Raw genomic sequence first — 10,422 nt, 5'->3', positions numbered from 1 at the left:
GTATTTACACACTCCACTGTATTTACACACTCCACTGTATTTACACACTCCACTCTATTTACACACTCCACTCTATTTACACACTCCACTCTATTTACACACTCCACTCTATTTACACACTCCACTCTATTTACACACTCCACTCTATTTACACACTCCTCTATTTACACACTCCTCTATTTACACACTCCTCTATTTACACACTCCTCTATTTACACACTCCTCTATTTACACACTCCACTCTATTTACACACTCCTCTATTTACACACTCCACTATATTTACACACTCCACTCTATTTACACACTCCACTCTATTTACACACTCCTCTATTTACACACTACTCTATTTACACACTCCACTCTATTTACACACTCCACTCTATTTACACACTCCACTCTATTTACACACTCCTCTATTTACACACTCCTCTATTTACACACTCCTCTATTTACACACTCCACTCTATTTACACACTCCTCTATTTACACACTCCTCTATTTACACACTCCACTCTATTTACACACTCCACTCTATTTACACACTCCACTCTATTTACACACTCCACTCTATTTACATACTCCACTCTATTTACACACTCCACTCTATTTACACACTCCACTCTATTTACACACTCCTCTATTTACACACTCCACTCTGTTTACACACTCCACTCTATTTACATACTCCACTCTATTTACACACTCCACTCTATTTACACCCTCCACTCTATTTACACACTCCACTGTATTTACACACTCCACTCTATTTACACACTCCACTCTATTTACACACTCCACTCTATTTACACACTCCACTCTATTTACACACTCCACTCTATTTACACACTACTCTATTTGACCCTCAGTGCCAGAGTGAGAATCTGTCCTGTGAGTTACAGTTCAAGCAGAAGGTGAGCAGAACCTTACCTTGATACCTTGGTGACTCAGGCTGTGGTTATTCAGTAGCTCGTCCTTGCCTGCAGAGAGGAGAGAGAGAGGAGTTACTAACTGTGGGAAGTAGCGTGGTGGTGTAGAGAAGAGCACTGCAGAACGTACAGCAGGGTGGGGTATATAGACAAGCATGGATGGCACACAGCAATGTATACAGTAACTAATATGATAATGACTGGGTGACATCATCCCACTGTGTTCTATGTATAATGACCTGAGATGTGATCTGTCTGTCCCTAATCTCATCAGACAGAGCAGAGGACACCAACTGGAGAGGCACATTACATAACCGTGGACTTTAAATGTCAGAGCTGTTACTGTATCCTGTCAGGGCTGTTACTGTACCCTGTTACTGTACCCTGTCAGGACTGTTACTGTATCCTGTCAGGGCTGTTACTGTAACCTGTCAGAGATGTTACTGTACCCTGTCAGAGATGTTACTGTACCCTGTCAGAGATGTTACTGTATCCTGTCAGGGCTGTTACTGTATCCTGTCAGGACTGTTACTGTATCCTGTCAGGGCTGTTACCGTCCCCTGTCAGGACTGTTACTGTACCCTGTCAGGACTGTTACTGTACCCTGTCAGAGATGTTACTGTATCCTGTCAGGGCTGTTACTGTAACCTGTCAGAGATGTTACTGTACCCTGTCAGAGATGTTACTGTATCCTGTCAGGGCTGTTACTGTATCCTGTCAGGGCTGTTACTGTCCCCTGTCATCAGGACTGTTACTGTCCCCTGTCAGGGCTGTTACTGTACCCTGTTACTGTACCCTGGCAGGGCTGTTACTGTACCCTGTCATCAGGGCTGTTACTGTCCCCTGTCAGGATTGTTACTCTCCCCTGTCAGGGCTGTTACTGTACCCTGTTACTGTACCCTGTCATCAGGGCTGTTACTGTCCCCTGTCAGGACTGTTACTGTCCCCTGTCAGGGCTGTTACTGTACCCTGTTACTGTACCCTGTCATCAGGGCTGTTACTGTCCCCTGTCAGGACTGTTACTGTCCCCTGTCAGGGCTGTTACTGTACCCTGTTACTGTACCCTGTCATCAGGGCTGTTACTGTCCCCTGTCAGGACTGTTACTGTCCCCTGTCAGGGCTGTTACTGTACCCTGTTACTGTACCCTGTCAGGGCTGTTACTGTCCCCTGTCAGGACTGTTACTGTACCCTGTCAGGGCTGTTACTGTACCCTGTTACTGTACCCTGTCAGGGCTGTTACTGTCCCCTGTCAGGGCTGTTACTGTCCCCTGTCAGGACTGTTACTGTACCCTGTCAGGGCTGTTACTGTACCCTGTCAGGGCTGTTACTGTACCCTATCATGGTTGTGGTGACATTTCAATGTCTAGTTTTGATTTACATTGGGTCGAGATTTCAACTGACGTGAAGTCAACGTGAAATCAGCAAAACATTTCACCATGTCATTGGATTTAGTTTAAAATGGCACCCTATTCCCCACATAGTGTACTACTTTTGACCAGAGCCGTATGGGCCCTTTTTGTGACGCAGTCTGAGTAACTGCCAGTCACTGACTCTCTATAACTGCCAGTCAGCGTGTTCTTCTCTCTCAGTCGGTGTGTTCTTCTCTCTCAGTCGGTGTGTTCTTCTCTCTCAGTCAGTGTGTTCTTCTCTCTCAGTCGGTGTGTTCTTCTCTCTCAGTCAGTGTGTTCTTCTCTCTCAGTCGGTGTGTTCTTCTCTCTCAGTCGGTGTGTTCTTCTCTCTCAGTCAGTGTGTTCTTCTCTCTCAGTCGGTGTGTTCTTCTCTCTCAGTCAGTGTGTTCTTCTCTCTCAGTCAGTGTGTTCTTCTCTCTCAGTCAGTGTGTGCTTCTCTCTCAGTCAGTGTGTTCTTCTCTCTCAGTCAGTGTGTTCTTCTCTCTCAGTCGGTGTGTTCTTCTCTCTCAGTCAGTGTGTTCTTCTCTCTCAGTCGGTGTGTTCTTCTCTCTCAGTCAGTGTGTTCTTCTCTCTCAGTCAGTGTGTTCTTCTCTCTCAGTCAGTGTGTTCTTCTCTCTCAGTCAGTGTGTTCTTCTCTCTCAGTCAGTGTGTGCTTCTCTCTCAGTCAGTGTGTGCTTCTCTCTCAGTCAGTGTGTTCTTCTCTCTCAGTCAGTGTGTGCTTCTCTCTCAGTCAGTGTGTCCTTCTCTCTCAGTAGGTGTGTCCTTCTCTCAACTCCTCCCCTAGTCCATAATAATAACTCTCATCTCCTTCCCTAGTCCATAATAATAACAACTCTCATCTCCTTCCCTAGTCCATAGTAATAACTCTCATCTCCTTCCCTAGTCCATAATAATAACTCTCACCTCCTTCCCTAGTCCATAGTAATAACTCTCATCTCCTTCCCTAGTCCATAATAATAACTCTCATCTCCTTCCCTAGTCCATAATAATAACTCTCACCTCCTTCTCTAATACACTTTTTGCGTCAAAATCCTACAACAACAAAGAATTCATATATTTTTCATATATAAGCAGAATAACTCTTCCATCTCATCTTCTTCCCAGTCTACCCAGTCCACCCAGTCCACCCAGTCTTCCCAATCTTCCCAGTCCACCCAGTCTACCCAGTCTACCCAGTCCACCCAGTCTACCCAGTCCACCCAGTCTACCCAGTCCACCCAGTCCACCCAGTCCACCCAGTCCACCCCTGAATAAACACCAAAGACTTGGCTCCATTCTTTAGTTTTTCACTGTGGAAACAACACCCTCCTGGACCTCCGTGTGAGGCTAAATAATCCCAGCAGGAACACTCGCTGAGCAACAGAGAGAGAGAGAGAGAGAGAGAGAGAGAGAGAGAGAGAGAGAGAGAGAGAGAGAGAGAGAGAGAGAGAGAGAGAGAGAGAGAGAGAGAGAGAGAGAGAGAGAGAGAGAGAGAGAGAAAAGAGAGAAAAGAGAGAAAAGAGAGAAGAGAGGAGAGAGAGAAGAGAGAGGAGAGAGAGAGAGAGAGAGAGAGAGAGAGTCTCTTCTCTCTTTCTCTCTCTCTCTCTCTCTCTCTCTCTCTCTCTCTCTCTCTCTCTCTCTCTCTCTCTCTCTCTCTCTCTCTCTCTCTCTCTCTCTCTCTCTCTCTCTCTCTCTCTCTCTCTCTCTCTCTCTCTCTCTCTCTCTCTCTCTCTCTCTCTCTCTCTCTCTCTTCTCTCTTCTCTCTTTTCTCTCTCTCAATTCAATTCAATTCAATTGACTTTATTGACATGGCAAGTTATTATTACTTACATTGTCAAAGTATACATATCGAAAAATTTAAATAAAATATATATGTATATATATACACAAAATATATATATATTTATATATAAATAAATGGTGGGATTAACAGCAATAATAATAGTAGTAGTGGACATGGGATTACCATTAATAACAGCTACAACAACAATATTAATCAGAACAACAATACATCTCTCTCTCTCTCCTTGAATTGAATTGAATTGAATTGAATTGAGAGAGAGAGAGAGAGAGAGAGAGAGAGAGAGAGCTCTCCTTTCCTCTCATCTCTTATCTGGAACAAGAAAGACACCACACTCCAGTGTCAATAGAAGAAAAACAGAGTTTTGGAAGAGAGAGAAATAGAGACTAGAGAGAACGTTCCATTCCATAGAAAAACGCACAATGGAAAAGCCATTTAAAGGAGGAGTGAGTTTGGACGGGAGAGGAGGACTCCTGCGCTCGACCCAGCACTCACTCACTCACTCTCACACACACACACACACACACACACACACACACACACACACACACACACACACACACACACACACACACACACACACACACACACACACACACACACACACACACACACACACACACACACACACACACACACACACACACACACACACACACACACACACAGGCTCCCACTGCAGCTGTGACCTGCAAAACCCAACGCAGCACTGTGGGCCTGCAGACTCGGGGACACTTTCCATATCACAGCCTCCATCTGCACCATACAGTATCCCTCCGCACAACAAAATAACGCTACCTCTGTGAGCAATGTGTGGCTAGTTAGCTGCAGGCTGATGGTCTGAGGTGGAGAGCGAGAGGAGTACACAAAATCAAATTAAATCAAATGTATATAGCCCTTCTTACATCAGCTGATATCTCAAAGTGCTGTACAGAAACCCAGCCTAAAACCCCAAACAGCAAGCAATGCAGGTGTAGAAGCACGGTGGCTAGGAAAAACTCCCTAGAAAGGCCAAAACCTAGGAAGAAACCTAGAGAGGAACCAGGCTATGAGGTTGGTACGCCCGCGGAAGGCTATGTGGCTAACACCGCATTCTGTGTGTGAACGCATCAAGAAATCCAGCGTACACACACACCACACACACCACACACACACTCTGGAACGCACAGCTGGATGGCCCCTGAGAACTCTTACCAGGGAGGATTCGTGTATAAGAGCCAGAGGCATTTCCAGAATAAATCATTAGATTTATATAATAATACAATGAGGAAGTTTGAGTTTGGGAAGCAGTTTTATTATTTTATAAGTAAAGGGCTGATGTAAGGCTGATGTAAGGCTGATGTAAGGCTGATGTAAGGCTGATGTAAGGCTGATGAATTTTGATGTAAGGCTGATGTAAGGCTGATGTAAGGCTGATGTAAGGCTGATGTAAGGCTGATGTAAGGCTGATGTAAGGCTGATGTAAGGTTGATAAATGTTGATGTAAGGCTGATGTAAGGCTGATGAATGTTGATGTAAGGCTGATGTAAGGCTGATGAATGTTGATGTAAGGCTGATGTAAGGCTGATGTAAGGCTGATGTAAGGCTGATGTAAGGCTGATGTAAGGCTGATGAATGTTGATGTAAGGCTGATGTAAGGCTGATGTAAGGCTGATGAATGTTGATGTAAGGCTGATGTAAGGCTGATGTAAGGCTGATGTAAGGCTGATGAATGTTGATGTAAGGCTGATGTAAGCCTGATGTAAGGCTGATGAATGTTGATGTAAGGCTGATGTAAAGCTGATGTAAGGCTGATGAATGTTGATGTAAGGCTGATGTAAGGCTGATGTAAGGCTGATGAATGTTGATGTAAGGCTGATGTAAGGCTGATGTAAGGCTGATGTAAGGCTGATGTAAGGCTGATGTAAGGCTGATGTAAGGCTGATGTAAGGCTGATGTAAGGCTGATGTAAGGCTGATGTAAGGCTGATGTAAGGCTGATGTAAGGCTGATGTAAGGCTGATGTAAGGTTGATAAATGTTGATGTAAGGCTGATGTAAGGCTGATGAATGTTGATGCAAGGCTGATGTAAGGCTGATGTAAGGCTGATGAATGTTGATGTAAGGCTGATGTAAGGCTGATGAATGTTGATGTAAGGCTGATGTAAGGCTGATGAATGTTGATGTAAGGCTGATGTAAGGCCAATGTAAGGCTGATGTAAGGCCGATGTAAGGCTGATGTAAGGCCGATGTAAGGCTGATGTAAGGCCGATGTAAGGCTGATGTAAGGCCGATGTAAGGCTGATGTAAGGCTGATGAATGTTGATGTAAGGCTGATGTAAGGCTGATGTAAGGCTGATGTAAGGCTGATGTAAGGCTGATGTAAGGCTGATGTAAGGCTGATGTAAGGCCGATGTAAGGCTGATGTAAGGCTGATGAATGTTGATGAATGTTTGATGAAGGGCTGATGAATGTTGATGAAGGGTTGATGAATGTTGATGAAGGGTTGATGAAGGGCTGATAGAAGGGATGATGAAGGGTTGATGAAGGGCTGATAGAAGGGCTGATGAATGTTGATGAAGGGTTGATGAAGGGCTGATGAATGTTGATGAAGGGTTGATGAAGGGCTGATGAAGGGTTGATGAATGTTGATGTAAGGCTGATAGAAGGGATGATGAAGGGTTGATGAATGTTGATGAAGGGTTGATGAAGGGCTGATGAAGGTTGATGAAGGGCTGATGAAGGGCTGATGAAAGGTTGATGAAGGGTTGATGGAGGTTGATAAAGGGTTGATGGAGGTTGATGAAGGTTTATGAAGGGCTGATGAAGGGCTGATGAAGAGTTGATGAAGGGCTGATGAAGGGCTGATGAATGTTGATGAAGGGCTGATGAAGGGCTGATAGAAGGGATGATGAATGTTGATGAAGGGCTGATGAAGGTTCATGAAGGGTTGATGGAGGTTGATGAAGGGCTGATGAAGAGCTGATGAAGGGTTGATGAAGGGTTGATGTAAGGCTGATGAAGTTTGATGAAGGGTTGATGGAGGTTGATGAAGGGCTGATGAAGGTTGATGAAGGGCTGATGAATGTTGATGAAGGGCTGATGAAGGGCTGATGAAGAGTTGATGAAGGGCTGATGAAGTGCTGATGAAGGGTTGATAAAGGGCTGATGAAGGTTGATGAAGGGTTGATGGAGGTTGATGAAGGGTTGATGAAGATTGATGAAGGGTTGATGAAGTGGAAGTGAGAGTGTAGCTCAAAGTTGCAATTTCATAAAATAAAAATATCTATAATTTATGACTAAAATGTATTCAAAGTTATGCAAAATATTCACATTTTGAAGAAATCCTATGACGCATTTTTGGTGACATTACACTTTCATTGCATTTTCAAAGAGAGGCTTTCTTTTCTTTAATGTTTTATTCAACACAAGGGCCTCTCACATCCTTGTATCAGACACAACTTCCTCTTTGACGTTCTCCAACCTGAGAGAGAGAGCAGAAAGACAAGACCAGCTCTAGCAGGTCCATCTCCGCCTCTCATCAGGATTTCACGCCATGCAGCATATGTTGCTGTAGATCTGTGTGTTTGTGTGTGTGTGTGTGTCAGTCTCAAAGGCCTAATGATAGTCAATGCCACGCTAATCAGCATGCGTCTGCCTCTCTCTCCCATGATCCCTCTGGGCACGTCTTCCCACTTCAGGCCCCCATCCCTGACACACCCCTCCCCTGACCACGTTTGCCATCTTGTGTTCTGGCCACGGCTCCGTAGGGCCTTGTGTCTGACCGGGTGGGGGGATGGGGTGGGGGATTCAAAGCCAAGAGAGGACACGACACACATAGACAGCTACACTGAACATAAGCCCACCCAATGGGGCCTAATGAATTTCTTTCAATTGACTGATTTCCTTCTACCAACTGTAAATCTTTGAAATTGTTGCATGTTGCATTTATATTTTTGTTCAGTATAGAAGACAGAGAAAGCCTATCCCTGAGAGGGCACCAAAGATAGAACACACACACATGGACACACACACACACACACACACACACACACACACACACACACACACACACACACACACACACACACACACACACACACACACACACACACACACACACACACACACACACACACACACACACACACACACACACACACACACACACACACACACACACACACACACACACACACCCAGACAGGAGACAGAGAGAAAACCTCTGACAAGGTGACACACCCAGACAGTAGACAGAGAGATAACCTCTGACAAGGTGACACACCCAGACAGGAGACAGAGAGATAACCTCTGACAAGGTGACACACCCAGACAGTAGACAGAGAGATAACCTCTGACAAGGTGACACACCCAGACAGGAGACAGAGAGATAACCTCTGACAAGGTGACACATCCGGACAGTAGACAGAGAGATAACCTCTGACAAGGTGACACACCCAGACAGGAGACAGAGAGTTAACCTCTGACAAGGTGACACACCCAGACAGGAGACAGAGAGAAAACCTCTGACAAGGTGACACAACCAGACAGTAGACAGAGAGATAACCTCTGACAAGGTGACACACCCAGACAGGAGACAGGCAGATAACCTCTGACAAGGTGACACACCCAGACAGGAGACAGAGAGATAACCTCTGACAAGGTGACACACCCAGACAGGAGACAGAGAGATAACCTCTGACAAGGTGACACACCCAGACAGGAGACAGAGAGAAAACCTCTGACAAGGTGACACACCCAGACAGGAGACAGAGAGAGGCGTTGCCATGGAGACGGTGATCGTCCCACGGGTTGATGTTAATGGGTCTGGGATGGAGGAAAATTCATTGGTCTTCTTTCCCCCTAAATGGGAAGTGGTCGGACGGACTGCATCATTTTGAGGGCTAGTCTGGATTTTTAGTTTCCTCTCATTTCTTATCTACAAGACGGTGACATTCTGGCCTGCGTAAAGCCGTCATTTTCTCTTCCCTTCTGAGTGCTTCCTCCTTTTCTATGTCTCTTCATATCCCTCCATCTCTTCCTCTTCTGAGTGCTTCCTCCTTTTCTATGTCTCTTCATATCCCTCCATCTCTTCCTCTTCTGAGTCCCCCTCTTTCTCTCTCTAAAGATGCCCGTCAAGTTAACTTTAAAGAATTAAGGAAATGAAATTGAAAGGTGCCTAATGTTTTAGTGCTGTAACAGGCAGGGCTAGGGACAGTCAGTGAGAGATACTTCTCTAAAATAAGACATGTGTTTTTCAACTGTAACCCTCAACCCTCCTACCTAGCCCTGGGGGTCTCTGGAGGACAGTGCTCCTTCCTCTCTCTCCACGCACGCACGCACGCACGCACGCCCGCAGGCACGCACGCACGCACGCACACACACACACTACCAGAATTTTGACTCTGATACCGATACCAGGTTTACAGTAGTATCACAATACTCGATACCATCACGACACTCGATTCCAAAACGATAGCAAAAATATACCAAAAGGAGGTGTATTCTGTGACTTTGTATTAGCCAAAGTCACAGAATGCCACTTGATCCAGACAGATCAACTCAGCTACTGCTCTGTACAATCGTTGGGCATCTTATGAGTTCAGCATCATTACATTTGAACAGTTTTATCTAGAAAACATTTGAGATAGCCATGTATGCATTAATGAATCAATTATACAATTATACAGTCAATTTGACTTTGTTTTTACCAATCTAACTACAAAACAACATAATGGTAATTATTTATTTGAATGATAAATCTCTATTGATAAACTGGGTAAATCAAAATGTAGCCGGTAACCGGAAAATAATACACATTTTCAAGGAACAGAAACAGACTATACTGTTCTATACTGTTGCCGGAACAGAGACGTTATTTCAAAAGCATGAGAACCAGATACAGTTTTTCTTGATTGCTTACACACAAAAAATGGTTCCTGTAACACAAAAATAGAAAAGATTCAGGAAGAAAAAAGATTCAGCTTATTTTTTTGACCTTCTCCATTCTAATTGTCTGTATTATGGATGCTACCGTGTAGCGACTCAGGTTGGGCTGGACTCAGGTTGGGCTGGACTCAGGTTGGGCTGGACTCAGGTTGGGCTGGGCTCAGGTTGGGCTGGGCTCAGGTTGGGCTGGACCCAGGTTGGGCTGGACCCAGGTTGGGCTGGACTCAGGTTGGGCTGGACCCAGGTTGGGCTGGACCCAGGTTGGGCTGGACTCAGGTTGGGCTGGACCCAGGTTGGGCTGGACCCAGGTTGGGCTGGACCCAGGTTGGGCTGGGCTCAGGTTGGGCTGGACTCAGGTTGGGCTGGACTCAGGTTGGGC

The 10,422-nt window shown here is 45.3% G+C and overlaps 1 protein-coding gene across 8 annotated transcripts in view; it reads right to left on the bottom strand.

The window, feature by feature from the left end:
* The window catches only part of LOC139558594 (phosphoprotein associated with glycosphingolipid-enriched microdomains 1-like), a 105,132-nt gene that overhangs the window by 22,667 nt on the left and 72,043 nt on the right, over positions 1–10,422 (bottom strand). For all 8 annotated transcript variants that reach the window (XM_071373811.1, XM_071373816.1, XM_071373810.1 and 5 more), the window contains one exon: positions 929–978. The gene's annotated coding sequence lies outside the window, so the exon portion shown is untranslated. The remainder of the gene's footprint in view (positions 1–928; positions 979–10,422) is intronic.

Source organism: Salvelinus alpinus, chromosome 29 (genome assembly GCF_045679555.1).
Source record: "Salvelinus alpinus chromosome 29, SLU_Salpinus.1, whole genome shotgun sequence".
Classification (NCBI taxonomy): Eukaryota; Metazoa; Chordata; class Actinopteri; order Salmoniformes; family Salmonidae; genus Salvelinus; species Salvelinus alpinus.
The sequence above is the reverse complement of the archived record's forward strand: the minus strand, read 5'-3'. Positions and strand labels throughout refer to the sequence as shown.